The sequence below is a fragment of the Protopterus annectens genome, chromosome 2.part0 (assembly GCF_019279795.1).
Source record: "Protopterus annectens isolate FY-2018-M chromosome 2.part0, PAN1.0, whole genome shotgun sequence".
NCBI lineage: Eukaryota > Metazoa > Chordata > Ceratodontiformes > Protopteridae > Protopterus > Protopterus annectens.
In genome coordinates, this window is record NC_056728.1 from 1,354,053,869 (window position 1) to 1,354,066,970 (window position 13,102).

Here is a 13,102-nt window from a genome sequence, read left to right on the forward strand (position 1 = left end):
CGATGTCCCAAGACTGGAAAAACTCTCTCATTAGCCTCAACAAAAAGTTGAGATCCCCTCATCAAAACCCCTAAAACCAGCTATGAAGTGAGAATTGCGGCAGACACTAAAAACAACCACAAAGTCTTCTATAGTTATATCAAGAATCTCGACAGCAATACCCAGGTTTGCTCTGAGTTGCTACCTCCTATACTGAGCAACAGATATTGCCAACATGCTGGCCAACAGATTCAGTGCCAACTTTACCCCTCTCTCCATCCCTAAAGGACCAATCACAATACCAGAGGAATTCCAGGCACCCAGCATTACTGCAGCACAGGTTAAAGCTGCATTGTCCAAGGCCAAGAATACAGTTTCCATGGGACCTGACAATATCCCTGGATGTGTTCTACATGAACTACAAAGTGAACTGGTAGCACATCTGTGTGCCCTGTTCAATCACAGCCTCACCTCAAGCTTTGTCCCTACCAAATGACACACTGCTACAGTCGTCCCTCTCCATAAAGAAGGAGTGACTACAGACCCTAGGAATTATCGCTCCATTAGCCTGATGAGTCTGATATGTAAGGCTATGGAGTGCATCATCATGGATCTAATTAACAAGGATATAGGGAATCTCCAAACTCTACACCCACGTAATTTGGCTTTGTGAAAGGTAGATCATGCCTGCTCAACCTGGTTGACTTCTTTGAGTCAGTCACCAGAGCTGTGGATGAGGGCAAGGCAGTTCATACAGCCTATCTTGATCTGGCCAAGGCCTTTCATACCATTCCCCACTCAGGAATTATTGATAAACTCACCAAACTAGGCATTAACCTCTATATCACTAGGTGGGTTAAAAACTGGCTCACAGATAGAACCCACAGTGTGAGATTAGATGACTCCAAGTCAGGCTGCCAACCAGTCACGAGTGGAGTCCCACAGAAATTGGTCCTGGGTCCTCTCCTGTTTGGCATCTACTTCTCAGAAGTTCAGACCAACACGGAGGGACTCTGGCTGACCAAGTTTACAGACAACTGCAATCTGGGAGCCATTATTAACTCCCCAAGTGATGTAGACATCCTACAGAAAGGCCTCACTGAAACCAATGGCTGGTGTCAAAACCATGGCCTTAAGCTTAATGCCAAAAAATGGAAAAAGTTCCCACTAATTACCACATTGATGGGAGCCCACTGAACCTGAAGGTGTTATAAGAGATCTGGGGACACAGGTTAACAGCAACCTCTCCTTCGACCACCACATTGCCACTGTGGTAAGAAAGTCCTTTTATGTGGCACATCTCATTACCAAGGGTTTTGCATCCAGGAAGAAAGAGGTCATCATCTCTATCTACTTTTACCCTCATTAGGCCAGTCATTGAGTATAATGCTCCATTTGGCATGTACCTTACTAGACACGTGCAACAGCTAGAAAGGCCACAAAAGTATCCCATGAAGAGGATCCTAGGCCTTAAACACATGTCCTACATGGACACACTCAAAAACTCCAGCTATTCTTTGTCTCATATCATCTACTAAGAGGTGATCTCTGCTTGACTTACAAAGCCATGTCTGACCCAGCTCTGTTAGAAATGTTACATATAAAGAAATCCCAATCAGCACCACATGCTCCAGAGACCTCAGCCTCATTACCACAATCATCAGAACATGCTGGAGGGACAGGTTTATAACCCAGAGACTGCCCATGCTCTGGAATAGACTTCCCATACATGTCAAGCAGAGCACCTCACTGGCCCTCTAAGAGAAATCATGATGAGTGGATGGGAAATAGAAAGTTCACCCTAGGATCACTCCAGTGGTTCTGTTTGATAGAGGCACTGGGAACTAGCGTCAGGCGGTACGATGCCAGGTCACTTCTGTGGACTAGGCTTGTAAAGGCTCCAGGGCCATTAGCCTAGTACACACTTATGAACCTATGAATAGTTAATGACCTTAGAGCCATGTAGCTCATAACAAATAAATAGCGGCACACTCAGTATATTTTAGGTGTCATATTTCTGAATTCCAATAACCTTTCGGAGTCTGTACAGACTGCCGCAACGTATCTTTATAAACGTTGCTATGATTATAGAGGGCATACATCACTTGTTCTGTAGTTCATTAGAGACATAGAAACAGCCCAGAAAGTAGCAGGAGATCGTTGTTCTACAAAGAAAGCCTAAGAAAGAAACCTAAACATTATAAGCAGTCTATATCCAGAGACAGTGCAAAAACACCTAGAGTATAACCAAATGAGTTCTTGAAGAATGTCTGTTTACAAATGGCAACCACCACAGATTCATAAAGATAAAGTCATATGAGTCTGATTTAATAATAAAGAGAAAGAGAAAGAGAGAGAGAGTGAGATGTGAAGGGATGGCTGGAGAGAGAGAGAGAGAGAGAGAGAGAGAGAGATGTGAAGGGATGGTTGGAGAAGGTGGGGTGAGATGTGGAAGGAATGGCTGGAGAGACAGAGAGAGAGAGAGAGAGAGAGAAACAGAGAGACAGACAGAGAGAGAGAGAGAGAGAGAGAGTGAGATGTGAAGGGATGGTTGAAGAGGGTGGGGTGAGATCTGGAAGGGATGGCTGGAGAGAGAGAGAGAGAGAGAGAGAGAGAGATGTGAAGGGATGGTTGGAGAGGGTGGGGTGAGATGTGGAAGGGATGGCTAGAGAGAGAGAGAGAGAGAGAGAGAGAGAGAGAGTGAGTGAGATGTGAAGCGATGGTTGGAGAGGGGGGATGAGATGTGGAAGGGATGGCTGGAGAAAGAGAGAGAGAGACAGAGAGAGAGAGAGAGAGAGAGAGAGAGAGTGACATGTGAAGGGGTGGTTGGAGAGGGGGGATGAGATGTGGACGGGATGACTGGAGAGAGAGAGATAGATGTGAAGGGGTGGTTGGAGAGGATGGGGTGAGATGTGGAAGGGATGGCTGGACAGACAGAGAGAGAGATTGAGATGTGAAGGGATGGTTGGAGAGGGTGGGGTGAGATGTGGAAGGGATGGCTGAAAGAGAGAGAGAGAGAGAGAGAGATGTGAAGGGATGGCTGGAGAGGGGGGATGAGATGTGGAAGGGATGGCTGGAGAGACAGAGAGAGAGAGAGAGAGAGAGAGAGATGTGAAGGGATGGCTGGAGAGGGGGGATGAGATGTAGAAGGGATAGCTGGAGAGACAGAGAGAGAGAGAGAGAGAGAGAGAGAGAGAGAGAGTGAGTGAAGGACCTGATCATGTAATTACCTGGATTTCAACAAGAATTTAATTTCCATCATATATAAAAGGCTGAATGGCAAGTCATGGAGGGCATGGACTGGACTATCTCTGGTGAGTTAGGTGAGTGGAAAGCTGGCTAGTTAACACATAGTGAAAGAGGCGATACAAGAGAAAGTGTTGCAAACTGAAAATTTAGGGGCCCTATAAGAATTAGTAATCAGCCTGTTCTTTTCAGGATATCTGTCATATATCACTCATAATCCAAGAAGTACTTTGAACCTGATTTACAATGATGCATATGTGAGGATGGAGGGTTGATAGTAATGGATTGTTCTCCAGGAGGACTTAGCATGTTTGGAAAAGTGATCAGGGCAAGTAGTGACCGAGATTCAGTTCCAAAAACAGTAATGTCACTCACTCTGACATGAAAAATAAAATAGGAATACTTTTTTGTTTGTGCATTGTGCATCTGTGTATGTATATATATGTGTGTGTGTGTGTGTGTGTGTGTGTGTGTGTGTGTGTGTGTGTGTGTGTGTGTGTGTGTGTGTGTATATGTAAGAAATATGCAAGTTGCACTGACATCATTTCTGTTTTGCAAATATACTAACATTGTGTTAGTGTACCTCTGCTGTGCTTCCATAACTCTTTAAACTCATAAATCCCTTGAACATCCACCCTTCAGACCTATTGTCTCGTCACCACATTCAATTACTGAAGGGCTGGCGTTGGTCATTGATGCCTTATTGGGTCCTACCATTACCCATGAACCATCATTTATTCGTGATTCTTGGCACTTTTTGACCAAAGTTAATCACTTTATTTCAACACATGGTTTTGATCCCCACAGGCACATTATGGTAACTGTTGATGTGGTGTCATTATATACTTGTATTCCTCAAGAGGAGGGTATAGAAGCTGTGCGGAGTTTTTTGTCAAATTACTATTCTGGTTTTTCTCACAACACTATTTCTTTGATCTGTAGATTCTTGGAGATTATCTTAGAGAATAATTTTTTTCTTTTTGAACAGGTCTTTACCGGCAGAAGAGAGGTGTAGCTATGGGGTCCTCAGCTGCCCCTGCTTATGCCAATGTTGTCATGGCACTCTGGGAGCGTCAATTTATACCATTATTAGTTCAAAAATATCATATTTTGTTTTATTGTCGTTTTATTGATGATTTGTTTTTTATTTTTGATGATTGGCAGTCAACCATTGACGCCTTCCTTATTGAGATTAATTCTTTTTCTTCGTATTTAAAGTTTGTTATTGGTAGTCATGGAATTAATGTCAGTTTTTTAGACGTTAATCTTAGATGGGATTTTGAGGAAAAGAGAATGCACAGTCGTATCTACCGAAAAAAGACTTTTAATAATGGATATCTACATTATAGAAGTGGGCATCCAAAACATGTTATTTCCAATATCCCAAAAGGACAGTTCATCAGGGCAAGTCGTATGACATCTAAAGATTCTGACGTTTTTCAAGAGTTTTGCTTCATTATTTCTCTATTTCTTGATAGGGGTTATCCCAAATTAGATTTAATTCAAACAGCTACTGACATTTATAATAAGCGGGCCAGTCATTATTCACCGTTATTAAGTTTAAATTTGGATAATCTCATTTTAAAGAATACTAACCATAGTGAAACACTGAATCCTAACATTATTTGTTCATTAGAGATGAATTCAGATTGTCAGCGTATTCAAAAAATTATTTCAAAAAATTGGAGAGTTATTAAGGGAAATGCAGAAATGCTTGATGTTTTAGGAGATAAACCTTTGTTTGTTCAAAGGAATCATTTTAATTTAAAAAAGATTCTAGAAAGGCATGATAACGAACCGTGTGGTGTTTTAACTAGTAAGAGGGGAATGAATTGTTGTCAGGATTGCAATATGTGTAGGTACATTTCAACTGGACCATACATTTCAGTGGCCCCCTTTAATAGAACTTTTCCTGTCCCTGGTTTTGCGAACTGCCGTTCTTCGGGTGTTGTTTATATCGCCTTGTGCTCATCTTGCACTGCATTTTATGTCGGTATGACGACTAGGCAGTTAAGAACACGTATCAGGGAGCATTTATATTGTATCAAAACCAGGGACGATTCTAATGCTCTTTTTAAACACAGTTTAGATTGTCATTCTTTTAATAAATTTTTGTTTTCGGTGTTAGAAATCTGTCACAAAGACATGAGGGATGGAGATTTTAAAAATTATCTTCTCCAAAGGGAGACTTATTGGCAAATTAAACTGAAATCTGACTGCCATCCTGGCCTCAATGAGGCCATCAATGTTAAGTGCTTTTTAAAACACAGAAAACTGAAAGTAAATAAAAGCAATGACTTGGTTTGCCTTCATATCACTTAAAAATGTTTTGGTCTCTTTAAGCTGTGTAGTTATTTGCATTCCAATTAATTTCTATGGTGATGTTTTATCTATTTAAACTTTGATTGTTTTGTACTAATTATTCTGATGAAGTCTGTGGACGAAAGCGGATAATAAAGTAATATACGCTATTTCTTTGGTGTGCCCTTCAGTTGTTTTCGCCTTGGTTTGTCTTTTTGTTTGTAACTTGCTTACTTGCCTTCTCTCATATGAACAATATTCATGTGTATCCCTCCATAGCTACCAAATGTCCCTGATTTCGCAAAATGTTACTGACTTTACCTGTCTTTTTCTGGCAAATTGTTGACAGTTGGTCACTGCGTAATGAAGACATTTGAGATTAAGACTATATTCTTCAGAAAACTCATGCTAATGAGCAATGTGTTATTCTAGCAACTTTTCTAAGTACATAAGAGCTATACTTGTTCATGATTCGAGGCCTTTGCTGTTTTTTTTAGTTTTGCCCTGATTCTTGAGCTAAGAAGTTAAGAGCTATGCATCTCTCTCGATAACACATGGAGTGATATTAATATTCTTCTGTGAGCTCCTTAGATTTGAATATTTGTCAGAGAAAAAAAATAGCTTTAAAACAACCAAAAAAAAAAAAATAGCTTGCAGATACATAGTTTTAATTTGGCTTTATTTCTAGCCACCGATGGTAGTGCATGTATCCTAGGCCTTGTACCTGTAGGCTGCTTTGTGCTTTGTTCTCTCAATGCAAACTGTAAATGATAACACTACCTGCATCTTACTTTACAGATGTATTCTTAAGTCTTTTGGGCACCAGTCACTTTTACCTTCTTCTTTTTAATATTTTCATGCTTCTGTTTCCATCATAGTATGCATACACACCAGCATGTCTATTTATCTTAGTCATGCATCATTTCAGATTACATGTCCTCATAGTTTGATGAGTCTACCTTTTCATGGTATAAATTATCCTAGTTTTCCACCATGTTAACTAAATGCTTTTTAAAATATCTCTGGCATATAACAAAGTCTTTTCTGGTAGCTGTTTAGAAGTCTGAAGGTAAGGAGGAAATTACTTTGTTGCTGCATAGCTGAGGATAGAGTTTTATACTTTGAAAGTGATGACGTTTTGAAGATTATACTGTTGCTACTTATATCTTATCAGCATCATTGAATATATCCCAGCAACCATCCCTTAACAATGTTTTTAATGAGTTACTATTTCTTTAGTCTTCATCTTCTGATCTAATTTCATAGACTAAATAACTCTGAAAGACCATTATGTTCTCCAATTACTAGTTCTTTCATCAGTGCTTAGTTAAAAACAATTGGCACTGAACTATACTGAGACTTGATGAGGCAATAAACTTTGGAGAAAAGTGGGGGAGTGCAGTGAATGGAAGTCAGTGGGGCGAAATTTCTCCTAAAGAAGGAAGTGCACATTGGTCTGTTGTAGGCAGGACTACAGGCTTGGACAAACCAAGGTGTAAAGAACTAAATGGAGACAATGTGAAGGGTGGTAGGTCATCACTGTGCTGTAGGCCTTCAGTATTGTTCAAAGACGTTTTGGGTAAGTATGCTGTGGTTTTTGCATATGGTTGAATTTAGTTAAAGAAAAAAAAAACAAGCAAAGTTTAAGAAAATATTGAATACAGGGTATGTGGTACACAGAAGATAGGGCGATCTACAGTAAGCTGTATATAAGAGAGTAGAGTTGGAGAACAGACATGGTTGAGATTGGGCCTGGACAGAGAGTCTGGAGTGAGAGAAGCACAGGGGGATGATAAAAGGAAAAAAGAAAAGACAAAACTTTTGTATGTCTTTTACCCCTTATGCCTGCTAACTACCAAGTGTCTTCTACCTGCTTACCCATTCATTCTGAGTTAGACCCTCATTGCCAGGGTGAGAGCTGAGTGATGGATGTCTGTCATAGATGATCTTCCCTTTTTCTTCTTGAAAGTCTGTTTACCAGCCAGACATTCATGAAATACTGTGATGACAACTTGATGGCATGGGCATGTTCCAGTATGCTAGTTGAAATGTAGTTGCTGTGTTTTCTGAAGCTTGGTGAACTCAGATATCCAGGTCCATCTGCTGCAGATAATGTGCCAGTCATACAGCAGATCAGACTGCCTTCCAACTCCCGGGATGTGTGAGTCCTCACTGTCTCTTGCCATTTGGTCTCTGATCATGTGGATGTCAGTCAGAGTTTCTTCTTTCTGTGCCATGGAGGCACCAAATGAAGACAATAATGATCTGAACTTAAAGATGTGATGATGATGAGGAAGAACAGCAGGGGAGACCAGAGAACAGAGTATATCAGGGTAGCAATACAAGAGGCAGAGTGGGGTTGAGACACTGACATGGGGCAGATAAGAAAAGAAGTAGCAGTCAGAGAGAATGGGAGAAAAAGTAACAGAGCATGGAGGAATGATAAGTGGGGAGCAAAAAGAGAAAGATGAGTCTGACATGGACCTAATATGGAAGTGGTGCTGGAAGAAACCAGAAAAATAGCTAAGAGATAAAGAAGAAAATGTTGTCTTAAGAGTGATGAAGTAGAGAGACAATGAGTGAGTATGGCATTGTGTCTTGGACAACTCCTTCAGGACCAGAAAGGGAGGAAAGGAGGGATGTATGAAGTGAAGGAATATAAAGAGACTCAAATGGCAATGAAAGCAAGACAGAAAGGGCAGAGATAGTGAGAAAGATGTAAAGGAAATGGTAATGCTGCAGTATTGGTCATGTTTTTATCGGATTTGACAATGACCATAGCATATAACAGTGTTCTTGTTTCTTATCATGTTTCTGTATTTTCCACTGGCTTTTCCATCACACTGACATCCATCTGTTGTAGTTGTAATCTCAGATTGATCTTCTTGTGGCATTCTTTGATCATTATAGGCCACTTACTCCATTAACTCAAAACAGTCACTTAATCTATGCTTCTGAAATTGTTAGGCCTAAATTAGGGATAATACCTTTATTGATTGGGTTGGCACTCTTTGCATAAATCGACTTCTGTCAAAGTTTCTAGAATTTTCCTCTGTTTTTTTTATCTTAGATAGGGGCATATCCCATCTCACTGCTATAAAGTCAGGCTTATTAATGAGCATTGTTTTCATGTTTTCCATCCACTAGTCCTAACTCTGAACCAGTCAGCATACTTAGCTCCAGCAGCTGTTGGCCTGTATCCCATGGTACTCCAGCAACATCACTGACTTCTTGGCCTGAATATCTTTTCCATCCACATAATTATTAATCTCCCTCACATTGCATGCATTTTATATCATTCAGAGTATACACTGACAGCTAGCAATCACTTTCATTTATCCTGTACTTTCTGTATAGTTTGAATCTTAGTATCTCTAAATTCATTGTCACCTATACTTTTGTTATGCCTGTGATGTCTACATCTCTCTCTGTACTATAATAATATACATTGGACTCATTTTATACCTAGGCATCTGTTTTTCCCTTCCTGTATGTTTTACATTATCTTCTTACAGTATGATGTCATCTGTCTCGCATGGTTCCTTTCACACATTTTATGTAAAAAGAGTCTTGTTTAATTAATTTTATATTAACATTTTGACAATATCCTTTCAGTTCAGACTTAGACACACAATTAACAAAAACACTGATTTATGGTAATTAAAATGATATTCTATTTTCTTGTGCTGGAAATCTGAGCATCATGACTGTAGTTTCTGTTCATTGTCATTATAATGCTTTTTTAGTTATACACATGCCAGAAATGAAACAGAGCATTCATTAAAGCAAACTCACACTTATTTGTATACTTGCTGAGACATGTTTCCAATGCAATGATAACACTCCCCCAGGGTTTAGTGCCATTCATGCCTTTATACTTTGGGAAACTGCAACAAGTATCTATATTTGTTCAAAATGCTATTATTTCACATCAAATTGCCCACATTAAGATGGAGTTCATGGAGATCCAAATCACCCTTAACAAATCCAGCTATTACTGCATTGCTAGCTACAGATCCCCATTAATGCCACCTAAAGATCATATAAATTACCTAACCAATATTGAGGCATTAAATATCAAACAAAATACCTTTGTACTAGGAGATTTCAATTACCCATGCATTGATTGGCACACATACACCTCTAAAAATAGACATGCTCTGTGTTTCTTAGATTTTATTTATAGCAATGATCAGGAGGAAATTTCAATACTACCCATTACAAGCTCTAATATCCTCGATGTGGTTCTTACAAACCTTGTACTTGCCTACACCCCACCATGCATCTCCTCATCCCTGATTAAGTCTGACCACAAACCAGTTATCTTCTGTCAGGTCTAGTGGTACCATCCCACCACCAAATTAGACCATCTTTAGGGACATCACCAATGCAAACCTACTTCAGCTTGTAGAAGACCCATGCAAACCTCTCAATAATCCCTCACAGATGGACCCGACTAAGAGGTTGCTTCATTCACCTCTGACTTTTACCAGGACCTGAACAGTTATACAGAAGAGTCAGAACACATCCACTTAGTGTCCCTGGTGGCTTGTCTGTGGTATTTATTTATTTTATTTATTTATAATTCTTAATCTACATGGGCCTTTTTCAGACTTAGCCTGAGAGGACTGTCTTGGTTAAGTGACTTACTCAGAATCACAAAGTAGGTAAATTGAGACTGTGAGAATCAAACTTTGGACTACAGGAAGCACCTCACTTGCATCTTTATTCAGAAGGCTGTTTTGTATTTGATAATGTAGAGGATTATGACTGGGTGACTAGTCATAAGCAGCTTGTTATGGGTTCAAGACATGAACGTCAAGATATTCACCTCACAAGATAAGCTCAAGAGGTGAATCTTGGCGTCCATGACAATAACTGATAATAACCAGGTTATGATCATAGAGACTCACTCATAATTCCTTGTAGTGCATGGAGCTTTACCATCTCCCATGTACTACAATAATTAGAGAAAAAACAGTGCAGGAGTGCTAGATGTATTACAGCTTTGACATCTGTGTCACACTTATAGCTGTCAGTGTCACATAGATAGTGGACATCACGGAAGAATGCTGAAAAATTCAAAGAAGTTTAAAAACCTGTTAAACACTTCAGGTTGAAATTAAGTATTTAACAAGTTTTAAATTTATTTCCACTTTCTGCTTCACTTCTGTGATGGCTATAGACTGTTGTTAATGCTCCAACATGAGCAATGTTGTCCTGGAAAAGAAAATGGTCACTGTAAATATGTTCATAGTTAGTAGTACTAGATATGTGGGGGAGGGGAGCAAGGGAGGCTGAAAGAGGGTAACTGTAAGGGATGTGGAATTGGTGGTAAGGAAGATGGCAGCAAATTAGAAAAAGAAGGAAAAGAAAGAAGAAAGATGTAAGGATACATAAAAGGGGAAAAAGGGAATGGAAAATTAACTACAATACTGTGGAATGTGCATGGTCTAGGCAAAAAGGTAAAAACAGAGGAGCACAAGCTTGCAAATTGTTGCACTGCAAGAAACATGCATGACACATGAGCAGTATAAAACCTTAAAAGGGGAGACAAAGGCATTGGCAGTATGGCTAAGGCAACAGGAAGTAGAGAAGGGGTACATAAAATAAAAATAAGATAGAAGGTAAGAGTTGGATGTCATTTACAAGAAATACTGGAGGAGTTTAGGATATATTACCAATTATACAATGACCCCCCATTAATATTCCAAAATGTCCACACTGATTGGTCAGCATACACGTTGTAAATCAGACTTATACTAATGGAAAAAGGTCCGGTCGCCCGGACTTTTTCCATTAGTATAAGTCTTTTTTTACAGCAATGGAGAACGCAAGATCTCCGTTGCTGTTTAGACACTGTCTCGTTATGTTAAAGGAGTTTAACATAGTGAGACAGTTTTAAAAAAAGTAACGGAGATCTTCCTTTCTCTCTTGCTTTTTTTAAAGCTGTCTCGCTATGTTAAATGGATTTAACATAACGAGACAGCTTTAAAAAAAAGCAACGGAAATTTCCGTTGCTTTTTTTAAAACTGTCTCGCTATGTTAAACTCCTTTAACATAGGAGACACTTTGTAAAAAGCAACAGAGATCTTGCTTTCTCAGTTGCTTCCACCCACAGCTCTGATGTACTGCGTAAGCATACGCATGCGCAGTACATCAGAACTGCTGCAGAATACCAGACAGCTGCGAAAGGGCAACAAGGAGGCATTATACAATGCCATTATTTAAGAAAAGTAAGTATTTTTTTCTTAAATAATGTCATTGTATAATAGTAATAACCCACTTTTGGGTGTGGGTAATGCTGGATTTACCCACGGTTGTCTTTGTTTGGCCACTCGGACTTCGCCCTTGTGACCAAATCACACCAATCGTGGGTAAATCCAGCATTACCATCACCCAGGCGTGGGTTGTTGCTATAATATTACCTAGAACTAGAGGAACAGAACAAGAATAAAGGAATGAAGAGGAGTGGCTAGAACAGGAAAAGGAAAGGCAAACCTTAGAAGATGAAGAGAATGATTGCTTGACTAAAGCAACAGATAAGGAGGAAATAAGAAATGTATGGGGTGATATGAAGACAGGAAAACACCTGGCAGTGACAGCAACCCTCTAGAAGTATGGTGCTACAAAAGGAAAACATCTTACATATATGTGAAAAGTTATTTAATGGAATTTTAAGGGGCAACCCTCATGTGGAATCTTGGATTGAAGCAGTCATAGTGGTAACACATAAAGAAGGAAATAACCAACCATATCCAGAATCATACAGACTCGTAGCAATACTAAATCATGATTATAAATGTTTCAGGCAGATCTGGGTATTTAGGTTAGGTAGGATTTTTCATAAAATGAAGCACTCGGACCAAACAGGAATTGTGGGAGGAAGGAGGGCAATTGATAACTGCTAAGAACATTATTAATAATAAATGATGCCCAGGAAATTAAACAAGAGTTGACAATGATCTCACTTAATTCAGATAAGGCATCCACAAGGACGACTGAGACTATTTATTTAAGGAAATATTTACCTGAAGAATGGATTGGGGATGATAAAAATGATGTACAGTGATGCTATATCCAGCGTGAAAGTGAGAATAAGGCTGTCACCAAAAAAAAAAAAAAAAAAAAGGGATGAGACAAGGATGCCCACTCTCTCCTCTGCTCTTCACACTATATGTTGAGCCGCTGGCAGAAGAAATAAGTCTAAGATATGATGGCATGACTGAGAGGAAGAAAAAACAGCCTCATGTATGGATGATGAGGTCTATATTATTTCATTGAACCCCTACACCCCCGCTAATTATATATACCAACTCCGAGATCGAACTACAGTAGGGAAAGGGCAAATTTCATGATCCCCACCATAATGCAATCTCAGTCAGAATGGTTCGATGAATGACATGTTTGACAAAATGCCATCCGAAATGCCTTTTGATGATGTGAAAAACTCACCTCTCCATGACTACAGCATTCATCTCTAACCAGGTTCAACAGTTACCTCAGCAACTGACTGATGGTAAAATGAGAAAATGGCAGATGTGCATTTGTCTCAGTGGACATGAGGGTCCCTCAG